The sequence below is a fragment of the Protomyctophum parallelum genome (genome assembly GCF_964188405.1).
Source record: "Protomyctophum parallelum genome assembly, chromosome: 14".
Classification (NCBI taxonomy): Eukaryota; Metazoa; Chordata; class Actinopteri; order Myctophiformes; family Myctophidae; genus Protomyctophum; species Protomyctophum parallelum.
The window spans coordinates 51,812,146-51,837,402 of NC_139709.1; positions in this window are offsets into that span (position 1 = coordinate 51,812,146).

Below are 25,257 nucleotides of genomic sequence, written 5' to 3' on the forward strand. Positions count from 1 at the left end.
TGGGATGGCATCCGGCAACCCTCCCGCCAATGGGATGGCATCCGGCAACCCTCCCGCCAATGGGATGGCATCCGGCAACCCTCCCGCCAATGGGGTGGCATCCGGGACCCCTCCCGGCAATGGGATGGCATACGGGACCCCTCCCGCCAATGGGATGGCACCCGGCAACCCTCCCGCCAATGGGATGGCACGCGGCAACCCTCCCGCCAATGGGATGGCATCCGGCAACCCTCCCGCCAATGGGATGGCATCCGGGACCCCTCCCGCCAATGGGATGGCATCCGGCACCCCTCCCGCCAATGGGATGGCATCTGGCAACCCTCCCGCCAATGGGATGGCATCCGGGACCCCTCCCGGCAATGGGATGGCATCCGGGACCCCTCCCGCCAATGGGATGGCATGCGGCAACCCTCCCGCAAATGGGATGGCATCCGGCACCCCTCCCGCCAATGGGGTGGCATCCGGGACCCCTCCCGGCAATGGGATGGCATCCGGGACCCCTCCCGCCAATGGGATGGCATGCGGCAACCCTCCCGCCAATGGGGTGGCATCCGGGACCCCTCCCGGCAATGGGATGGCATCCGGGACCCCTCCCGCCAATGGGATGGCATGCGGCAACCCTCCCGCCAATGGGATGGCATCCGGCACCCCTCCCGCCAATGGGATGGCATCCGGCACCCCTCCCGCCAATGGGATGGCATCCGGCACCCCTCCCGCCAATGGGGTGGCATCCGGGACCCCTCCCGCCAATGGGATGGCATCCGGCACCCCTCCCGCCAATGGGATGGCATCCGGCAACCCTCCCGCCAATGGGGTGGCATCCGGGACCCCTCCCGCCAATGGGATGGCATCCGGCACCCCTCCCGCCAATGGGGTGGCATCCGGGACCCCTCCCGCCAATGGGGTGGCATCCGGGACCCCTCCCGGCAATGGGATGGCATCCGGGACCCCTCCCGCCAATGGGATGGCATGCGGCAACCCTCCCGCCAATGGGGTGGCATCCGGGACCCCTCCCGGCAATGGGATGGCATCCGGGACCCCTCCCGCCAATGGGATGGCATGCGGCAACCCTCCCGCCAATGGGATGGCATGCGGCAACCCTCCCGCCAATGGGATGGCATCCGGCACCCCTCCCGCCAATGGGATGGCACCCGGCAACCCTCCCGCCAATGGGATGGCACGCGGCAACCCTCCCGCCAATGGGATGGCATCCGGCACCCCTCCCGCCAATGGGATGGCATCCGGCAACCCTCCCGCCAATGGGATGGCACGCGGCAACCCTCCCGCCAATGGGATGGCATCCGGCAACCCTCCCGCCAATGGGATGGCACGCGGCAACCCTCCCGCCAATGGGATGGCACGCGGCAACCCTCCCACCAATGGGATGGCATCCGGCACCCCTCCCGCCAATGGGATGGCATGCGGCAACCCTCCCGCCAATGGGGTGGCATCCGGGACCCCTCCCGCCAATGGGATGGCATCCGGCAACCCTCCCGCCAATGGGGTGGCATCCGGGACCCCTCCCGCCAATGGGATGGCATCCGGCAACCCTCCCGCCAATGGGGTGGCATCCGGGACCCCTCCCGGCAATGGGATGGCATCCGGGACCCCTCCCGCCAATGGGATGGCATGCGGCAACCCTCCCGCCAATGGGATGGCATCCGGCACCCCTCCCGCCAATGGGATGGCATCCGGCACCCCTCCCGCCAATGGGATGGCATGATGAAGTACTGGTAAATCTTGAACATGATATTCTCAACTTCAACATCAAGTGTGTCTGCACCATGATGGACACAATTGTTCAATATGTGTGCTGGGCAACCCACACCGACCAGAGTCTTGTTCTGCAGCAACTTCTTCAAATTTGCAAACACATTTTTCCCCCCTTCATCACGACTGATTCCTCCGAAATTTGTGTTGCAATTGTCACCAGCAAATGCAATACATTTGTCTGACAAATTGTTTTTTCTCAATGTTTCAATCAAGTAGTTTGCAATGGTTTCGGCTGTCTCATTAGGTGTGTCTTTGACCTCAAGCAATGTTGATTGTACACCACCTTTCTTCCAGTCAAAATACTGGATTATGATTGGGAATATTTTCACTGCACCATGGTTACTCCCATCTGTAGCGATGCCACAGTACTGTATATCTTTGAGCGCCAATGGGATGGCATCCGGCAACCCTCCCGCCAATGGGATGGCATCCGGCACCCCTCCCGCCAATGGGATGGCATCCGGCACCCCTCCCGCCAATGGGATGGCATCCGGCAACCCTCCCGCCAATGGGATGGCATCCGGGACCCCTCCCGCCAATGGGATGGCATCCGGCAACCCTCCCGCCAATGGGATGGCATGCGGCAACCCTCCCGCCAATGGGATGGCATGCGGCAACCCTCCCGCCAATGGGATGGCATCCGGCACCCCTCCCGCCAATGGGATGGCATCCGGCAACCCTCCCGCCAATGGGATGGCATCCGGCAACCCTCCCGCCAATGGGATGGCATCCAGCAACCCTCCCGCCAATGGGGTGGCATCCGGGACCCAGTGCGCACAGTGTAAATGTGGAAGTACTGGTAAATCTTGAACATGATATTCTCAACTTCAACATCAAGTGTGTCTGCACCATGATGGACACAATTGTTCAATATGTGTGCTGGGCAACCCACACCGACCAGAGTCTTGTTCTGCAGCAACTTCTTCAAATTTGCAAACACATTTTTCCCCCCTTCATCACGACTGATTCCTCCGAAATTTGTATTGCAATTGTCACCAGCAAATGCAATACATTTGTCTGACAAATTGTTTTTTCTCAATGTTTCAATCAAGTAGTTTGCAATGGTTTCGGCTGTCTCATTAGGTGTGTCTTTGACCTCAAGCAATGTTGATTGTACACCACCTTTCTTCCAGTCAAAATACTGGATTATGATTGGGAATATTTTCACTGCACCATGGTTACTCCCATCTGTAGCGATGCCACAGTACTGTATATCTTTGAGCGCCAATGGGATGGCATCCGGCAACCCTCCCGCCAATGGGATGGCATCCGGCAACCCTCCCACCAATGGGATGGCATCCGGCAACCCTCCCGCCAATGGGGTGGCATCCGGGACCCCTCCCGCCAATGGGATGGCATCCGGCACCCCTCCCGCCAATGGGATGGCATCCGGCAACCCTCCCGCCAATGGGGTGGCATCCGGGACCCCTCCCGCCAATGGGATGGCATCCGGCACCCCTCCCGCCAATGGGGTGGCATCCGGGACCCCTCCCGCCAATGGGATGGCATCCGGCACCCCTCCCGCCAATGGGATGGCATCCGGCAACCCTCCCGCCAATGGGATGGCATCCGGCAACCCTCCCGCCAATGGGGTGGCATCCGGGACCCCTCCCGCCAATGGGGTGGCATCCGGGACCCCTCCCGCCAATGGGATGGCATCCGGCACCCCTCCCGCCAATGGGATGGCATCCGGCAACCCTCCCGCCAATGGGATGGCATCCAGCAACCCTCCCGCCAATGGGGTGGCATCCGGGACCCCTCCCGCCAATGGGGTGGCATCCGGGACCCCTCCCGCCAATGGGATGGCATCCGGCACCCCTCCCGCCAATGGGATGGCATGCGGCAACCCTCCCGCCAATGGGATGGCATGCGGCAACCCTCCCGCCAATGGGATGGCATGCGGCAACCCTCCCGCCAATGGGATGGCATCCGGCAACCCTCCCGCCAATGGGATGGCATCCGGCAACCCTCCCGCCAATGGGATGGCATCCGGCACCCCTCCCGCCAATGGGATGGCATCCGGGACCCCTCCCGCCAATGGGACGGCATCCGGCAACCCTCCCGCCAATGGGATGGCATCCGGCACCCCTCCCGCCAATGGGATGGCATCCGGCAACCCTCCCGCCAATGGGATGGCATCCGGCAACCCTCCCGCCAATGGGATGGCATCCGGCACCCCTCCCGCCAATGGGATGGCATCCGGCAACCCTCCCGCCAATGGGGTGGTATCCGGGACCCCTCCCGGCAATGGGATGGCATACGGGACCCCTCCCGCCAATGGGATGGCATGCGGCAACCTTGAATGCGTGAGTGGAATACACACATGAGTGAGTGCATGTGCCAAAGGTAAATCTCACTAAATTAATTTTAAAAAAACCTCTTGATCATTGCGGGTGGCTTTTCCTGGGACAGAAAGTATCCCTTTAATGCTGGAAACATCTGCAGCAGCCTCTCAATTCCAGGGAATAATGACAGCCATCGTGTCTTGCTGTGGGAAAGGAGCTTTCTGTATTCAATATCAACAAAGTCTTTGGTGTGTCTTTGACCTCAAGCAATGTTGATTGTACACCACCTTTCTTCCAGTCAAAATACTGGATTATGATTGGGAATATTTTCACTGCACCATGGTTACTCCCATCTGTAGCGATGCCACAGTACTGTATATCTTTGAGCGCCAATGGGATGGCATCCGGCAACCCTCCCGCCAATGGGATGGCATCCGGCAACCCTCCCACCAATGGGATGGCATCCGGCAACCCTCCCGCCAATGGGGTGGCATCCGGGACCCCTCCCGCCAATGGGATGGCATCCGGCACCCCTCCCGCCAATGGGATGGCATCCGGCAACCCTCCCGCCAATGGGGTGGCATCCGGGACCCCTCCCGCCAATGGGATGGCATCCGGCACCCCTCCCGCCAATGGGGTGGCATCCGGGACCCCTCCCGCCAATGGGGTGGCATCCGGCACCCCTCCCGCCAATGGGATGGCATCCGGCAACCCTCCCGCCAATGGGATGGCATCCGGCAACCCTCCCGCCAATGGGGTGGCATCCGGGACCCCTCCCGCCAATGGGGTGGCATCCGGGACCCCTCCCGCCAATGGGGTGGCATCCGGGACCCCTCCCGCCAATGGGATGGCATCCGGCACCCCTCCCGCCAATGGGATGGCATCCGGCAACCCTCCCGCCAATGGGATGGCATCCGGCAACCCTCCCGCCAATGGGGTGGCATCCGGGACCCCTCCCGCCAATGGGGTGGCATCCGGGACCCCTCCCGCCAATGGGATGGCATCCGGCACCCCTCCCGCCAATGGGATGGCATGCGGCAACCCTCCCGCCAATGGGATGGCATGCGGCAACCCTCCCGCCAATGGGATGTCATGCGGCAACCCTCCCGCCAATGGGATGGCATCCGGCAACCCTCCCGCCAATGGGATGGCATCCGGCAACCCTCCCGCCAATGGGATGGCATCCGGCAACCCTCCCGCCAATGGGATGGCACGCGGCAACCCTCCCGCCAATGGGATGGCATCCGGCAACCCTCCCGACAATGGGATGGCATCCGGGACCCCTCCCGTCAATGGGATGGCATCCGGCAACCCTCCCGCCAATGGGATGGCATCCGGCACCCCTCCCGCCAATGGGATGGCATGCGGCAACCCTCCCGCCAATGGGATGTCATGCGGCAACCCTCCCGCCAATGGGATGGCATCCGGCAACCCTCCCGCCAATGGGATGGCATCCGGCAACCCTCCCGCCAATGGGATGGCATCCGGCACCCCTCCCGCCAATGGGATGGCATCCGGCACCCCTCCCGCCAATGGGATGGCATCCGGGACCCCTCCCGCCAATGGGATGGCATCCGGCAACCCTCCCGCCAATGGGATGGCATCCGGCACCCCTCCCGCCAATGGGATGGCATCCGGCAACCCTCCCGCCAATGGGATGGCATCCGGCAACCCTCCCGCCAATGGGGTGGCATCCGGGACCCCTCCCGCCAATGGGATGGCATCCGGCAACCCTCCCGCCAATGGGATGGCATCCGGCAACCCTCCCGCCAATGGGATGGCGTCCGGCAACCCTCCCGCCAATGGGATGGCATCCGGCAACCCTCCCGGCAATGGGATGGCATACGGGACCCCTCCCGCCAATGGGATGGCATGCGGCAACCCTCCCGCCAATGGGGTGGCATCCGGGACCCCTCCCGGCAATGGGATGGCATCCGGGACCCCTCCCGCCAATGGGATGGCATGCGGCAACCCTCCCGCCAATGGGATGGCATGCGGCAACCCTCCCGCCAATGGGATGGCATGCGGCAACCCTCCCGCCAATGGGATGGCATCCGGCACCCCTCCCGCCAATGGGATGGCACCCGGCAACCCTCCCGCCAATGGGATGGCACGCGGCAACCCTCCCGCCAATGGGATGGCATCCGGCAACCCTCCCGACAATGGGATGGCATCCGGGACCCCTCCCGTCAATGGGATGGCATCCGGCAACCCTCCCGCCAATGGGATGGCATCCGGCACCCCTCCCGCCAATGGGATGGCATCCGGCAACCCTCCCGCCAATGGGATGGCATCCGGCACCCCTCGCGCCAATGGGATGGCATCCGGCAACCCTCCCGCCAAAGGGATGGCATCCGGCAACCCTCCCGCCAATGGGGTGGCATCCGGGACCCCTCCCGCCAATGGGATGGCATCCGGCAACCCTCCCGCCAATGGGATGGCATCCGGCAACCCTCCCGCCAATGGGATGGCATCCGGCAACCCTCCCGCCAATGGGGTGGCATCCGGGACCCCTCCCGGCAATGGGATGGCATACGGGACCCCTCCCGCCAATGGGATGGCATGCGGCAACCTTGAATGCGTGAGTGGAATACACACATGAGTGAGTGCATGTGCCAAAGGTAAATCTCACTAAATTAATTTTCAAAAAACCTCTTGATCATTGCGGGTGGCTTTTCCTGGGACAGAAAGTATCCCTTTAATGCTGGAAACATCTGCAGCAGCCTCTCAATTCCAGGGAATAATGACAGCCATCGTGTCTTGCTGTGGGAAAGGAGCTTTCTGTATTCAATATCAACAAAGTCACAGTACTCCTTCAAATTCTCAGTGCGCACAGTGTAAATGTGGAAGTACTGGTAAATCTTGAACATGATATTCTCAACTTCAACATCAAGTGTGTCTGCACCATGATGGACACAATTGTTCAATATGTGTGCTGGGCAACCCACACCGACCAGAGTCTTGTTCTGCAGCAACTTCTTCAAATTTGCAAACACATTTTTCCCCCCTTCATCACGACTGATTCCTCCGAAATTTGTGTTGCAATTGTCACCAGCAAATGCAATACATTTGTCTGACAAATTGTTTTTTCTCAATGTTTCAATCAAGTAGTTTGCAATGGTTTCGGCTGTCTCATTAGGTGTGTCTTTTACCTCAAGCAATGTTGATTGTACACCACCTTTCTTCCAGTCAAAATACTGGATTATGATTGGGAATATTTTCACTGCACCATGGTTACTCCCATCTGTAGCGATGCCACAGTACTGTATATCTTTGAGCGCCAATGGGATGGCATCCGGCAACCCTCCCGCCAATGGGATGGCATCCGGCAACCCTCCCACCAATGGGATGGCATCCGGCAACCCTCCCGCCAATGGGGTGGCATCCGGGACCCCTCCCGCCAATGGGATGGCATCCGGCACCCCTCCCGCCAATGGGATGGCATCCGGCACCCCTCCCGCCAATGGGATGGCATCCGGCAACCCTCCCGCCAATGGGATGGCATCCGGCACCCCTCCCGCCAATGGGATGGCATCCGGCAACCCTCCCGCCAAAGGGATGGCATCCGGCAACCCTCCCGCCAATGGGGTGGCATCCGGGACCCCTCCCGCCAATGGGATGGCATCCGGCAACCCTCCCGCCAATGGGATGGCATCCGGCAACCCTCCCGCCAATGGGATGGCACCCGGCAACCCTCCCGCCAATGGGGTGGCATCCGGGACCCCTCCCGGCAATGGGATGGCATACGGGACCCCTCCCGCCAATGGGATGGCATGCGGCAACCTTGAATGCGTGAGTGGAATACACACATGAGTGAGTGCATGTGCCAAAGGTAAATCTCACTAAATTAATTTTCAAAAAACCTCTTGATCATTGCGGGTGGCTTTTCCTGGGACAGAAAGTATCCCTTTAATGCTGGAAACATCTGCAGCAGCCTCTCAATTCCAGGGAATAATGACAGCCATCGTGTCTTGCTGTGGGAAAGGAGCTTTCTGTATTCAATATCAACAAAGTCACAGTACTCCTTCAAATTCTCAGTGCGCACAGTGTAAATGTGGAAGTACTGGTAAATCTTGAACATGATATTCTCAACTTCAACATCAAGTGTGTCTGCACCATGATGGACACAATTGTTCAATATGTGTGCTGGGCAACCCACACCGACCAGAGTCTTGTTCTGCAGCAACTTCTTCAAATTTGCAAACACATTTTTCCCCCCTTCATCACGACTGATTCCTCCGAAATTTGTGTTGCAATTGTCACCAGCAAATGCAATACATTTGTCTGACAAATTGTTTTTTCTCAATGTTTCAATCAAGTAGTTTGCAATGGTTTCGGCTGTCTCATTAGGTGTGTCTTTGACCTCAAGCAATGTTGATTGTACACCACCTTTCTTCCAGTCAAAATACTGGATTATGATTGGGAATATTTTCACTGCACCATGGTTACTCCCATCTGTAGCGATGCCACAGTACTGTATATCTTTGAGCGCCAATGGGATGGCATCCGGCAACCCTCCCGCCAATGGGGTGGCATCCGGGACCCCTCCCGCCAATGGGATGGCATCCGGCACCCCTCCCGCCAATGGGATGGCATCCGGCAACCCTCCCGCCAATGGGGTGGCATCCGGGACCCCTCCCGCCAATGGGATGGCATCCGGCAACCCTCCCGCCAATGGGGTGGCATCCGGGACCCCTCCCGCCAATGGGATGGCATCCGGCACCCCTCCCGCCAATGGGATGGCATGCGGCAACCCTCCCGCCAATGGGATGGCATCCGGCAACCCTCCCGCCAATGGGATGGCATGCCGCAACCCTCCCGCCAATGGGATGGCATCCGGCAACCCTCCCGCCAATGGGATGGCATCCGGCAACCCTCCCGCCAATGGGGTGGCATCCGGGACCCCTCCCGCCAATGGGATGGCATCCGGCACCCCTCCCGCCAATGGGATGGCATCCGGCAACCCTCCCGCCAATGGGGTGGCATCCGGGACCCCTCCCGCCAATGGGATGGCATCCGGCAACCCTCCCGCCAATGGGATGGCATCCGGCAACCCTCCCGCCAATGGGATGGCATCCGGCAACCCTCCCGCCAATGGGGTGGCATCCGGGACCCCTCCCGGCAATGGGATGGCATACGGGACCCCTCCCGCCAATGGGATGGCACCCGGCAACCCTCCCGCCAATGGGATGGCACGCGGCAACCCTCCCGCCAATGGGATGGCATCCGGCAACCCTCCCGCCAATGGGATGGCATCCGGGACCCCTCCCGCCAATGGGATGGCATCCGGCGACCCTCCCGCCAATGGGATGGCATCCGGCACCCCTCCCGCCAATGGGATGGCATCCGGCAACCCTCCCGCCAATGGGATGGCATCCGGCACCCCTCCCGCCAATGGGATGGCATCCGGCAACCCTCCCGCCAATGGGATGGCATCCGGGACCCCTCCCGGCAATGGGATGGCATCCGGGACCCCTCCCGCCAATGGGATGGCATGCGGCAACCCTCCCGCCAATGGGATGGCATCCGGCACCCCTCCCGCCAATGGGGTGGCATCCGGGACCCCTCCCGGCAATGGGATGGCATCCGGGACCCCTCCCGCCAATGGGATGGCATGCGGCAACCCTCCCGCCAATGGGGTGGCATCCGGGACCCCTCCCGGCAATGGGATGGCATCCGGGACCCCTCCCGCCAATGGGATGGCATGCGGCAACCCTCCCGCTAATGGGATGGCATGCGGCAACCCTCCCGCCAATGGGATGGCATCCGGCACCCCTCCCGCCAATGGGATGGCACCCGGCAACCCTCCCGCCAATGGGATGGCACGCGGCAACCCTCCCGCCAATGGGATGGCATCGGGCACCCCTCCCGCCAATGGGATGGCATCCGGCAACCCTCCCGCCAATGGGATGGCACGCGGCAACCCTCCCGCCAATGGGATGGCATCCGGCAACCCTCCCGCCAATGGGATGGCACGCGGCAACCCTCCCGCCAATGGGATGGCACGCGGCAACCCTCCCACCAATGGGATGGCATCCGGCACCCCTCCCGCCAATGGGATGGCATGCGGCAACCCTCCCGCCAATGGGGTGGCATCCGGGACCCCTCCCGCCAATGGGATGGCATCCGGCAACCCTCCCGCCAATGGGGTGGCATCCGGGACCCCTCCCGCCAATGGGATGGCATCCGGCAACCCTCCCGCCAATGGGGTGGCATCCGGGACCCCTCCCGGCAATGGGATGGCATCCGGGACCCCTCCCGCCAATGGGATGGCATGCGGCAACCCTCCCGCCAATGGGATGGCATCCGGCACCCCTCCCGCCAATGGGATGGCATCCGGCACCCCTCCCGCCAATGGGATGGCATCCGGCAACCCTCCCGCCAATGGGGTGGCATCCGGGACCCCTCCCGCCAATGGGATGGCATCCGGCAACCCTCCCGCCAATGGGATGGCATCCGGCAACCCTCCCGCCAATGGGATGGCATCCGGCAACCCTCCCGCCAATGGGGTGGCATCCGGGACCCCTCCCGCCAATGGGATGGCATCCGGCAACCCTCCCGCCAATGGGGTGGCATCCGGGAACCCTCCCGGCAATGGGATGGCATCCGGGACCCCTCCCGCCAATGGGATGGCATGCGGCAACCCTCCCGCCAATGGGATGGCATGCGGCAACCCTCCCGCCAATGGGATGGCATGCGGCAACCCTCCCGCCAATGGGATGGCATCCGGCAACCCTCCCGCCAATGGGGTGGCATCCGGGACCCCTCCCGCCAATGGGATGGCATCCGGCAACCCTCCCGCCAATGGGATGGCATCCGGCACCCCTCCCGCCAATGGGATGGCATCCGGCAACCCTCCCGCCAATGGGATGGCATCCGGCAACCCTCCCGCCAATGGGGTGGCATCCGGGACTTTACAGCTAAATTCCAATACCGCAACTTTCACACTCGCTCACTCTCCTCGCGTCCTCCACTCGCTCCTTTGCTCCGCCCCCAGCGAGGAGGAGAGGAGGAGGAGAGGATTCTATGCGAGGACAGAGTGGTGGTCGAATTTTCCTCTGGAATCGGAATGTACTACGCTGTCATTTCAAAGCGACGGCACAATCCGCGATCACTAATGACGTGTATCAATTCAATTCAATTCAAAGGGCTTTATTGGCATGGGAAAACATACGTTGCCAAAGCAAAAGTGGTGTCACTGTCACACAGCTGGATCACTGGAACTCCGAAGTCCGAACAGAGCCGTACAGTGCAGAATAGACAATTCATCATTTTGTACATGTAACCGAGGGTCCGAGGCCAATGTGTATGTATTGGTAACATGTGCAAGGCAAGGCTATTTATTCCTGAAATAGTGAATAAGCGCCAGGATGCGCACACGTATAAATCACCCCCCCCCCCCTCCTCCGACAGTCAGTCCTCCTCCGCGGTCTTTGCAAATAACGGACACTATAACAGGAATTAGGTATAGTCTCTCTGACTTACATATTCAGTTCAGTCCACATATAAATATAATTTTTTTCCATTTTTGTCACCGTCATTCATAGCAGTCTGTGCATTCAGGCATGCACAGAGATAAATTAACTATAGCTTTTGAGGTGCTCACAATATAGCCGGCCAAATTTATATATCCTACTTTTATTATGCTTCACACAACGCAATAAAGCCAGTGGCTTGTTGTGGTCCTTTCACTTTCACATAAGTAGGCTAGATAGGCTACTTTATCATTCTGAAGCTCTATTCATTCAGCGAAAATGTGTCTCTTCAACAAACAGTTGAACAGTGCGTGCATGTGTGTGTTGGCCGTTGGGTCGGCGACTTCAGCCAGTCAGCCGGCCGGCAGCTAGTGGATGGGGGGGGGGGGTGCACAGTATCGGGTTTCATCAGTGTTTTCTGTTCCACATGTGGAGGAGGCGGACTTACGTCACTGGAGAAGGAAAAAAAACATGTACACGTGATGCGGAAATCCGCTGCGAGGAGACAAAATACCCCACCGAGCCTGCACCTGATGTACACTCGCTCTATGCGGTCTCGGAGAGCTCACTCGGCTCCTCCACTCGACTCTCCTCTCCTCCTCGATGGAGCGCTTTAACAATCGGAACGTTAACAATTTCCGGGTCACGCTGGAATGACCCCGAGTGACCGAGTGGGAGTGAGCGAGTGTCCGAGATTTTGGGTATTGGAATTTAGCTTACGGGACATGAAGTTGTTTCTCTTTTGCGTTCCTCAAGCATAGTGTGGACACTGTGCAAGATGTTACACACTTCCACAATGGAATTCTTCTCCTTTTCCATTTCTTGAATGCGTGAGTGGAATACACACATGAGTGAGTGCATGTGCCAAAGGTAAATCTCACTAAATTAATTTTCAAAAAACCTCTTGATCATTGCGGGTGGCTTTTCCTGGGACAGAAAGTATCCCTTTAATGCTGGAAACATCTGCAGCAGCCTCTCAATTCCAGGGAATAATGACAGCCATCGTGTCTTGCTGTGGGAAAGGAGCTTTCTGTATTCAATATCAACAAAGTCACAGTACTCCTTCAAATTCTCAGTGCGCACAGTGTAAATGTGGAAGTACTGGCAAATCTTGAACATGATATTCTCAACTTCAACATCAAGTGTGTCTGCACCATGATGGACACAATTGTTCAATATGTGTGCTGGGCAACCCACACCGACCAGAGTCTTGTTCTGCAGCAACTTCTTCAAATTTGCAAACACATTTTTCCCCCCTTCATCACGACTGATTCCTCCGAAATTTGTGTTGCAATTGTCACCAGCAAATGCAATACATTTGTCTGACAAATTGTTTTTTCTCAATGTTTCAATCAAGTAGTTTGCAATGGTTTCGGCTGTCTCATTAGGTGTGTCTTTGACCTCAAGCAATGTTGATTGTACACCACCTTTCTTCCAGTCAAAATACTGGATTATGATTGGGAATATTTTCACTGCACCATGGTTACTCCCATCTGTAGCGATGCCACAGTACTGTATATCTTTGAGCGCCAATGGGATGGCATCCGGCAACCCTCCCGCCAATGGGATGGCATCCGGCAAACCTCCCACCAATGGGATGGCATCCGGCAACCCTCCCGCCAATGGGGTGGCATCCGGGACCCCTCCCGCCAATGGGATGGCATCCGGCAACCCTCCCGCCAATGGGATGGCATCCGGGACCCCTCCCGGCAATGGGATGGCATCCGGGACCCCTCCCGCCAATGGGATGGCATGCGGCAACCCTCCCGCCAATGGGATGGCATCCGGCAACCCTCCCGCCAATGGGATGGCATCCGGCAACCCTCCCACCAATGGGGTGGCATCCGGGACTTTAAGGGACATGAAGTTGTTTCTCTTTTGCGTTCCTCAAGCATAGTTTGGACACTGTGCAAGATGTTACACACTTCCACAATGGAATTCTTCTCCTTTTCCATTTCTTGAATGCGTGAGTGGAATACACACATGAGTGAGTGCATGTGCCAAAGGTAAATCTCACTAAATTAATTTTCAAAAAACCTCTTGATCATTGCGGGTGGCTTTTCCTGGGACAGAAAGTATCCCTTTAATGCTGGAAACATCTGCAGCAGCCTCTCAATTCCAGGGAATAATGACAGCCATCGTGTCTTGCTGTGGGAAAGGAGCTTTCTGTATTCAATATCAACAAAGTCACAGTACTCCTTCAAATTCTCAGTGCGCACAGTGTAAATGTGGAAGTACTGGTAAATCTTGAACATGATATTCTCAACTTCAACATCAAGTGTGTCTGCACCATGATGGACACAATTGTTCAATATGTGTGCTGGGCAACCCACACCGACCAGAGTCTTGTTCTGCAGCAACTTCTTCAAATTTGCAAACACATTTTTCCCCCCTTCATCACGACTGATTCCTCCGAAATTTGTGTTGCAATTGTCACCAGCAAATGCAATACATTTGTCTGACAAATTGTTTTTTCTCAATGTTTCAATCAAGTAGTTTGCAATGGTTTCGGCTGTCTCATTAGGTGTGTCTTTGACCTCAAGCAATGTTGATTGTACACCACCTTTCTTCCAGTCAAAATACTGGATTATGATTGGGAATATTTTCACTGCACCATGGTTACTCCCATCTGTAGCGATGCCACAGTACTGTATATCTTTGAGCGCCAATGGGATGGCATCCGGCAACCCTCCCGCCAATGGGATGGCATCCGGCAACCCTCCCACCAATGGGATGGCATCCGGCAACCCTCCCGCCAATGGGGTGGCATCCGGGACCCCTCCCGCCAATGGGATGGCATCCGGCAACCCTCCCGCCAATGGGATGGCATCCGGGACCCCTCCCGGCAATGGGATGGCATCCGGGACCCCTCCCGCCAATGGGATGGCATGCGGCAACCCTCCCGCCAATGGGATGGCATCCGGCAACCCTCCCGCCAATGGGATGGCATCCGGCAACCCTCCCGCCAATGGGATGGCATCCGGCAACCCTCCCGCCAATGGGGTGGCATCCGGGACCCCTCCCGCCAATGGGATGGCATCCGGCAACCCTCCCGCCAATGGGATGGCATCCGGCAACCCTCCCGCCAATGGGATGGCATCCGGCAACCCTCCCGCCAATGGGGTGGCATCCGGGACCCCTCCCGGCAATGGGATGGCATACGGGACCCCTCCCGCCAATGGGATGGCATGCGGCAACCCTCCCGCCAATGGGATGGCATCCGGCAACCCTCCCGCCAATGGGATGGCATCCGGCAACCCTCCCGCCAATGGGGTGGCATCCGGGACCCCTCCCGCCAATGGGATGGCATCCGGCACCCCTCCCGCCAATGGGATGGCATCCGGCAACCCTCCCGCCAATGGGATGGCATCCGGCAACCCTCCCGCCAATGGGTTGGCATCCGGCAACCCTCCCGCCAATGGGGTGGCATCCGGGACCCCTCCCGCCAATGGGATGGCATCCGGCAACCCTCCCGCCAATGGGATGGCATCCAGCAACCCTCCCGCCAATGGGATGGCATCCGGCAACCCTCCCGCCAATGGGATGGCATCCGGCAACCCTCCCGCCAATGGGGTGGCATCCGGGACCCCTCCCGCCAATGGGATGGCATCCGGCAACCCTCCCGCCAATGGGATGGCATCCGGCAACCCTCCCGCCAATGGGATGGCATCCGGCAACCCTCCCGCCAATGGGATGGCATCCGGCAACCCTCCCGCCAATAGGGTGGCATCCGGGACCCCTCCCGCCAATGGGATGGCATGCGGCAACCCTCCCGCCAATGGGATGGCATGCGGCAACCCTCCCGCCAATGGGATGGCATCCGGCAACCCTCCCGCCAATGGGATGGCATCCGGGACCCCTCCCGCCAATGGGATGGCATCCGGGACCCCTCCCGCCAATGGGATGGCATGCGGCAACCCTCCCGCCAATGGGATGGCATCCGGCAACCCTCCCGCCAATGGGGTGGCATCCGGGACCCCTCCCGCCAATGGGATGGCATCCGGCAACCCTCCCGCCAATGGGATGGCATCCGGCACCCCTCCCGCCAATGGGATGGCACCCGGCAACCCTCCCGCCAATGGGATGGCACGCGGCAACCCTCCCGCCAATGGGATGGCATCCGGCAACCCTCCCGCCAATGGGATGGCATCCGGGACCCCTCCCGCCAATGGGATGGCATCCGGCAACCCTCCCGCCAATGGGATGGCATCCGGCACCCCTCCCGCCAATGGGATGGCATCCGGCAACCCTCCCGCCAATGGGATGGCATCCGGCAACCCTCCCGCCAATGGGGTGGCATCCGGGACCCCTCCCGCCAATGGGATGGCATACGGGACCCCTCCCGCCAATGGGATGGCATGCGGCAACCCTCCCGCCAATGGGATGGCATCCGGCAACCCTCCCGCCAATGGGATGGCATCCGGCAACCCTCCCGCCAATGGGGTGGCATCCGGGACCCCTCCCGCCAATGGGATGGCATCCGGCACCCCTCCCGCCAATGGGATGGCATCCGGGACCCCTCCCGCCAATGGGATGGCATCCGGCAACCCTCCCGCCAATGGGGTGGCATCCGGGACCCCTCCCGCGAATGGGATGGCATCCGGCAACCCTCCCGCCAATGGGATGGCATCCGGCACCCCTCCCGCCAATGGGATGGCACCCGGCAACCCTCCCGCCAATGGGATGGCACGCGGCAACCCTCCCGCCAATGGGATGGCATCCGGCAACCCTCCCGCCAATGGGATGGCATCCGGCAACCCTCCCGCCAATGGGATGGCATCCGGCAACCCTCCCGCCAATGGGGTGGCATCCGGGACCCCTCCCGCCAATGGGATGGCATCCGGCAACCCTCCCGCCAATGGGATGGCATCCGGCAACCCTCCCGCCAATGGGATGGCATCTGGCAACCCTCCCGCCAATGGGGTGGCATCCGGGACCCCTCCCGGCAATGGGATGGCATACGGGACCCCTCCCGCCAATGGGATGGCATGCGGCAACCCTCCCGCCAATGGGATGGCATCCGGCAACCCTCCCGCCAATGGGATGGCATCCGGCAACCCTCCCGCCAATGGGGTGGCATCCGGGACCCCTCCCGCCAATGGGATGGCATCCGGCACCCCTCCCGCCAATGGGATGGCATCCGGCAACCCTCCTGCCAATGGGATGGCATCCGGCAACCCTCCCGCCAATGGGGTGGCATCCGGCAACCCTCCCGCCAATGGGATGGCATCCGGGACTTTGCCGGATGCCCTCCCGCCAATGGGGTGGCATCCGGGACTTTAAGGGACATGAAGTTGTTTCTCTTTTGCGTTCCTCAAGCATAGTGTGGACACTGTGCAAGATGTTACACACTTCCACAATGGAATTCTTCTCCTTTTCCATTTCTTGAATGCGTGAGTGGAATACACACATGAGTGAGTGCATGTGCCAAAGGTAAATCTCACTAAATTAATTTTCAAAAAACCTCTTGATCATTGCGGTTGGCTTTTCCTGGGACAGAAAGTATCCCTTTAATGCTGGAAACATCTGCAGCAGCCTCTCAATTCCAGGGAATAATGACAGCCATCGTGTCTTGCTGTGGGAAAGGAGCTTTCTGTATTCAATATCAACAAAGTCACAGTACTCCTTCAAATTCTCAGTGCGCACAGTGTAAATGTGGAAGTACTGGTAAATCTTGAACATGATATTCTCAACTTCAACATCAAGTGTGTCTGCACCATGATGGACACAATTGTTCAATATGTGTGCTGGGCAACCCACACCGACCAGAGTCTTGTTCTGCAGCAACTTCTTCAAATTTGCAAACACATTTTTCCCCCCTTCATCACGACTGATTCCTCCGAAATTTGTGTTGCAATTGTCACCAGCAAGTGCAATACATTTGTCTGACAAATTGTTTTTTCTCAATGTTTCAATAAAGTAGTTTGCAAGCAGTTTTTCGGTTGGCATCCGGGACCCCTCCCGCCAATGGGATGGCATCCGGCACCCCTCCTGCCAATGGGATGGCATCCGGCAACCCTCCCCTCAATGGGATGGCATCCGGCAACCCTCCCGCCAATGGGGTGGCATCCGGCAACCCTCCCGCCAATGGGATGGCATCCGGCAACCCTCCCGCCAATGGGGTGGCATCCGGGACCCCTCCCGCCAATGGGATGGCATCCGGCACCCCTCCCGCCAATGGGATGGCATCCGGCAACCCTCCTGCCAATGGGATGGCATCCGGCAACCCTCCCGCCAATGGGGTGGCATCCGGGACCCCTCCCGGCAATGGGATGGCATCCGGGACCCCTCCCGCCAATGGGATGGCATGCGGCAACCCTCCCGCCAATGGGATGGCATGCGGCAACCCTCCCGCCAATGGGATGGCATGCGGCAACCCTCCCGCCAATGGGATGGCATCCGGCAACCCTCCCGCCAATGGGGTGGCATCCGGGACTTTGCCGGATGCCATCCCGCCAATGGGATGGCATCCGGCAACCCTCCCGCCAATGGGGTGGCATCCGGGACTTTAAGGGACATGAAGTTGTTTCTCTTTTGCGTTCCTCAAGCATAGTGTGGACACTGTGCAAGATGTTACACACTTCCACAATGGAATTCTTCTCCTTTTCCATTTCTTGAATGCGTGAGTGGAATACACACATGAGTGAGTGCATGTGCCAAAGGTAAATCTCACTAAATTAATTTTCAAAAAACCTCTTGATCATTGCGGGTGGCTTTTCCTGGGACAGAAAGTATCCCTTTAATGCTGGAAACATCTGCAGCAGCCTCTCAATTCCAGGGAATAATGACAGCCATCGTGTCTTGCTGTGGGAAAGGAGCTTTCTGTATTCAATATCAACAAAGTCACAGTACTCCTTCAAATTCTGCCATCCCGCCAATGGGATGGCATCCGGCAACCCTCCCGCCAATGGGGTGGCATCCGGGACTTTAAGGGACATGAAGTTGTTTCTCTTTTGCGTTCCTCAAGCATAGTGTGGACACTGTGCAAGATGTTACACACTTCCACAATGGAATTCTTCTCCTTTTCCATTTCTTGAATGCGTGAGTGGAATACACACATGAGTGAGTGCATGTGCCAAAGGTAAATCTCACTAAATTAATTTTCAAAAAACCTCTTGATCATTGCGGGTGGCTTTTCCTGGGACAGAAAGTATCCCTTTAATGCTGGAAACATCTGCAGCAGCCTCTCAATTCCAGGGAATAATGACAGCCATCGTGTCTTGCTGTGGGAAAGGAGCTTTCTGTATTCAATATCAACAAAGTCACAGTACTCCTTCAAATTCTCAGTGCGCACAGTGTAAATGTGGAAGTACTGGTAAATCTTGAACATGATATTCTCAACTTCAACATCAAGTGTGTCTGCACCATGATGGACACAATTGTTCAATATGTGTGCTGGGCAACCCACACCGACCAGAGTCTTGTTCTGCAGCAACTTCTTCAAATACACATTTTTCCCCCCTTCATCACGACTGATTCCTCCGAAATTTGTGTTGCAATTGTCACCAGCAAAAGCAATACATTTGTCTGACAAATTGTTTTTTCTCAATGTTTCAATCAAGTAGTTTGCAATGGTTTCGGCTGTCTCATTAGGTGTGTCTTTGACCTCAAGCAATGTTGATTGTACACCACCTTTCTTCCAGTCAAAATACTGGATTATGATTGGGAATATTTTCACTGCACCATGGTTACTCCCATCTGTAGCGATGCCACAGTACTGTATATCTTTGAGCGCCAATGGGATGGCATCCGGCAACCCTCCCGCCAATGGGATGGCATCCGGCAACCCTCCCACCAATGGGATGGCATCCGGCAACCCTCCCGCCAATGGGGTGGCATCCGGGACCCCTCCCGCCAATGGGATGGCATCCGGCAACCCTCCCGCCAATGGGATGGCATCCGGGACCCCTCCCGGCAATGGGATGGCATCCGGGACCCCTCCCGCCAATGGGATGGCATGCGGCAACCCTCCCGCCAATGGGATGGCATCCGGCAACCCTCCCGCCAATGGGATGGCATCCGGCAACCCTCCCGCCAATGGGATGGCATCCGGCAACCCTCCCGCCAATGGGGTGGCATCCGGGACCCCTCCCGCCAATGGGATGGCATCCGGCAACCCTCCCACCAATGGGATGGCATCCGGCAACCCTCCCGCCAATGGGATGGCATCCGGCAACCCTCCCGCCAATGGGGTGGCATCCGGGACCCCTCCTGGCAATGGGATGGCATACGGGACCCCTCCCGCCAATGGGATGGCATGCGGCAACCCTCCCGCCAATGGGATGGCATCCGGCAACCCTCCCGCCAATGGGATGGCATCCGGCAACCCTCCCGCCAATGGGGTGGCATCCGGGACCCCTCCCGCCAATGGGATGGCATCCGGCACCCCTCCCGCCAATGGGATGGCATCTGGCAACCCTCCCGCCAATGGGATGGCATCCGGCAACCCTCCCGCCAATGGGGTGGCATCCGGCAACCCTCCCGCCAATGGGGTGGCATCCGGCAACCCTCCCGCCAATGGGGTGGCATCCGGGACCCCTCCCGCCAATGGGATGGCATGCGGCAACCCTCCCGCCAATGGGATGGCATGCGGCAACCCTCCCGCCAATGGGATGGCATGCGGCAACCCTCCCGCCAATGGGGTGGCATCCGGGACCCCTCCCGCCAATGGGATGGCATCCGGCAACCCTCCCGCCAATGGGATGGCATCCGGCAACCCTCCCGCCAATGGGATGGCATTCGGCAACCCTCCCGCCAATGGGATGGCATCCGGCAACCCTCCCGCCAATGGGATGGCATCCGGCAACCCTCCCGCCAATGGGATGGCATCCGGCAACCCTCCCGCCAATGGGATGGCATCCAGCAACCCTCCCGCCAATGGGATGGCATCCGGCAACCCTCCCGCCAATGGGATGGCATCCGGCAACCCTCCCGGCAATGGGGTGGCATCCGGGACCCCTCCCGCCAATGGGATGGCATCCGGCAACCCTCCCGCCAATGGGATGGCATCCGGCAACCCTCCCGCCAATGGGATGGCATCCGGCAACCCTCCCGCCAATGGGATGGCATCCGGCAACCCTCCCGCCAATAGGGTGGCATCCGGGACCCCTCCCGCCAATGGGATGGCATGCGGCAACCCTCCCGCCAATGGGATGGCATGCGGCAACCCTCCCGCCAATGGGATGGCATCCGGCAACCCTCCCGCCAATGGGATGGCACGCGGCAACCCTCCCGCCAATGGGATGGCATCCGGCACCCCTCCCGCCAATGGGATGGCATCCGGCAACCCTCCCGCCAATGGGGTGGCATCCGGGACCCCTCCCGGCAATGGGATGGCATCCGGGACCCCTCCCGCCAATGGGATGGCATGTGGCAACCCTCCCGCCAATGGGATGGCATCCGGCAACCCTCCCGCCAATGGGGTGGCATCCGGGACCCCTCCCGCCAATGGGATGGCATCCGGCAACCCTCCCGCCAATGGGATGGCATCCGGCACCCCTCCCGCCAATGGGATGGCACCCGGCAACCCTCCCGCCAATGGGATGGCACGCGGCAACCCTCCCGCCAATGGGATGGCATCCGGCAACCCTCCCGCCAATGGGATGGCATCCGGGACCCCTCCCGCCAATGGGATGGCATCCGGCAACCCTCCCGCCAATGGGATGGCATCCGGCAACCCTCCCGCCAATGGGATGGCATCCGGCAACCCTCCCGCCAATGGGGTGGCATCCGGGACCCCTCCCGGCAATGGGATGGCATACGGGACCCCTCCCGCCAATGGGATGGCATGCGGCAACCCTCCCGCCAATGGGATGGCATCCGGCAACCCTCCCGCCAATGGGATGGCATCCGGCAACCCTCCCGCCAATGGGGTGGCATCCGGGACCCCTCCCGCCAATGGGATGGCATCCGGCACCCCTCCCGCCAATGGGATGGCATCCGGCAACCCTCCCGCCAATGGGATGGCATCCGGCAACCCTCCCGCCAATGGGGTGGCATCCGGCAACCCTCCCGCCAATGGGGTGGCATCCGGGACTTTAAGGGACATGAAGTTGTTTCTCTTTTGCGTTCCTCAAGCATAGTGTGGACACTGTGCAAGATGTTACACACTTCCACAATGGAATTCTTCTCCTTTTCCATTTCTTGAATGCGTGAGTGGAATACACACATGAGTGAGTGCATGTGCCAAAGGTAAATCTCACTAAATTAATTTTCAAAAAACCTCTTGATCATTGCGGGTGGCTTTTCCTGGGACAGAAAGTATCCCTTTAATGCTGGAAACATCTGCAGCAGCCTCTCAATTCCAGGGAATAATGACAGCCATCGTGTCTTGCTGTGGGAAAGGAGCTTTCTGTATTCGATATCAACAAAGTCACAGTACTCCTTCAAATTCTCAGTGCGCACAGTGTAAATGTGGAAGTACTGGTAAATCTTGAACATGATATTCTCAACTTCAACAGCAAGTGTGTCTGCACCATGATGGACACAATTGTTCAATATGTGTGCTGGGCAACCCACACCGACCAGAGTCTTGTTCTGCAGCAACTTCTTCAAATTTGCAAACACATTTTTCCCCCCTTCATCACGACTGATTCCTCCGAAATTTGTGTTGCAATTGACACCAGCAAATGCAATACATTTGTCTGACAAATTGTTTTTTCTCAATGTTTCAATCAAGTAGTTTGCAAGCAGTTTTTCGGTTGGCATCCGGGACCCCTCCCGCCAATGGGATGGCATCCGGCACCCCTCCTGCCAATGGGATGGCATCCGGCAACCCTCCCGCCAATGGGATGGCATCCGGCAACCCTCCCGCCAATGGGGTGGCATCCGGCAACCCTCCCGCCAATGGGATGGCATCCGGCAACCCTCCCGCCAATGAGGTGGCATCCGGGACCCCTCCCGCCAATGGGATGGCATCCGGCACCCCTCCCGCCAATGGGATGGCATCCGGCAACCCTCCCGCCAATGGGATGGCATCCGGCAACCCTCCCGCCAATGGGGTGGCATCCGGGACCCCTCCCGCCAATGGGATGGCATGCGGCAACCCTCCCGCCAATGGGATGGCATGCGGCAACCCTCCCGCCAATGGGATGGCATCCGGCAACCCTCCCGCCAATGGGGTGGCATCCGGGACTTTGCCGGATGCCATCCCGCCAATGGGATGGCATCCGGCAACCCTCCCGCCAATGGGGTGGCATCCGGGACTTTAAGGGACATGAAGTTGTTTCTCTTTTGCGTTCCTCAAGCATAGTGTGGACACTGTGCAAGATGTTACACACTTCCACAATGGAATTCTTCTCCTTTTCCATTTCTTGAATGCGTGAGTGGAATACACACATGAGTGAGTGCATGTGCCAAAGGTAAATCTCACTAAATTAATTTTCAAAAAACCTCTTGATCATTGCGGGTGGCTTTTCCTGGGACAGAAAGTATCCCTTTAATGCTGGAAACATCTGCAGCAGCCTCTCAATTCCAGGGAATAATGACAGCCATCGTGTCTTGCTGTGGGAAAGGAGCTTTCTGTATTCAATATCAACAAAGTCACAGTACTCCTTCAAATTCTCAGTGCGCACAGTGTAAATGTGGAAGTACTGGTAAATCTTGAACATGATATTCTCAACTTCAACATCAAGTGTGTCTGCACCATGATGGACACAATTGTTCAATATGTGTGCTGGGCAACCCACACCGACCAGAGTCTTGTTCTGCAGCAACTTCTTCAAATTTGCAAACACATTTTTCCCCCCTTCATCACGACTGATTCCTCCGAAATTTGTGTTGCAATTGTCACCAGCAAATGCAATACATTTGTCTGACAAATTGTTTTTTCTCAATGTTTCAATCAAGTAGTTTGCAAGCAGTTTTTCGGTTGGCATCCGGGACCCCTCCCGCCAATGGGATGGCATCCGGCACCCCTCCTGCCAATGGGATGGCATCCGGCAACCCTCCCGCCAATGGGATGGCATCCGGCAACCCTCCCGCCAATGGGGTGGCATCCGGCAACCCTCCCGCCAATGGGATGGCATCCGGCAACCCTCCCGCCAATGGGGTGGCATCCGGGACCCCTCCCGCCAATGGGATGGCATCCGGCACCCCTCCCGCCAATGGGATGGCATCCGGCAACCCTCCCGCCAATGGGATGGCATCCGGCAACCCTCCCGCCAATGGGGTGGCATCCGGGACCCCTCCCGGCAATGGGATGGCATCCGGGACCCCTCCCGCCAATGGGATGGCATGCGGCAACCCTCCCGCCAATGGGATGGCATGCGGCAACCCTCCCGCCAATGGGATGGCATGCGGCAACCCTCCCGCCAATGGGATGGCATCCGGCAACCCTCCCGCCAATGGGGTGGCATCCGGGACTTTGCCGGATGCCATCCCGCCAATGGGATGGCATCCGGCAACCCTCCCGCCAATGGGGTGGCATCCGGGACCCCTCCCGCCAATGGGTTGGCATCCGGCACCCCTCCCGCCAATGGGATGGCATCCGGCAACCCTCCCGCCAATGGGATGGCATCCGGCAACCCTCCCGCCAATGGGGTGGCATCCGGCAACCCTCCCGCCAATGGGGTGGCATCCGGGACTTTAAGGGACATGAAGTTGTTTCTCTTTTGCGTTCCTCAAGCATAGTGTGGACACTGTGCAAGATGTTACACACTTCCACAATGGAATTCTTCTCCTTTTCCATTTCTTGAATGCGTGAGTGGAATACACACATGAGTGAGTGCATGTGCCAAAGGTAAATCTCACTAAATTAATTTTCAAAAAACCTCTTGATCATTGCGGGTGGCTTTTCCTGGGACAGAAAGTATCCCTTTAATGCTGGAAACATCTGCAGCAGCCTCTCAATTCCAGGGAATAATGACAGCCATCGTGTCTTGCTGTGGGAAAGGAGCTTTCTGTATTCAATATCAACAAAGTCACAGTACTCCTTCAAATTCTCAGTGCGCACAGTGTAAATGTGGAAGTACTGGTAAATCTTGAACATGATATTCTCAACTTCAACATCAAGTGTGTCTGCACCATGACGGACACAATTGTTCAATATGTGTGCTGGGCAACCCACACCGACCAGAGTCTTGTTCTGCAGCAACTTCTTCAAATTTGCAAACACATTTTTCCCCCCTTCATCACGACTGATTCCTCCGAAATTTGTGTTGCAATTGTCACCAGCAAATGCAATACATTTGTCTGACAAATTGTTTTTTCTCAATGTTTCAATCAAGTAGTTTGCAAGCAGTTTTTCGGTTGGCATCCGGGACCCCTCCTGCCAATGGGATGGCATCCGGCACCCCTCCTGCCAATGGGATGGCATCCGGCAACCCTCCCGCCAATGGGATGGCATCCGGCAACCCTCCGCCAATGGGGTGGCATCCGGCAACCCTCCCGCCAATGGGATGGCATCCGGCAACCCTCCCGCCAATGGGGTGGCATCCGGGACCCCTCCCGCCAATGGGATGGCATCCGGCACCCCTCCCGCCAATGGGATGGCATCCGGCAACCCTCCCGCCAATGGGATGGCATCCGGCAACCCTCCCGCCAATGGGGTGGCATCCGGGACCCCTCCCGCCAATGGGATGGCATGCGGCAACCCTCCCGCCAATGGGATGGCATGCGGCAACCCTCCCGCCAATGGGATGGCATCCGGCAACCCTCCCGCCAATGGGGTGGCATCCGGGACTTTGCCGGATGCCATCCCGCCAATGGGATGGCATCCGGCAACC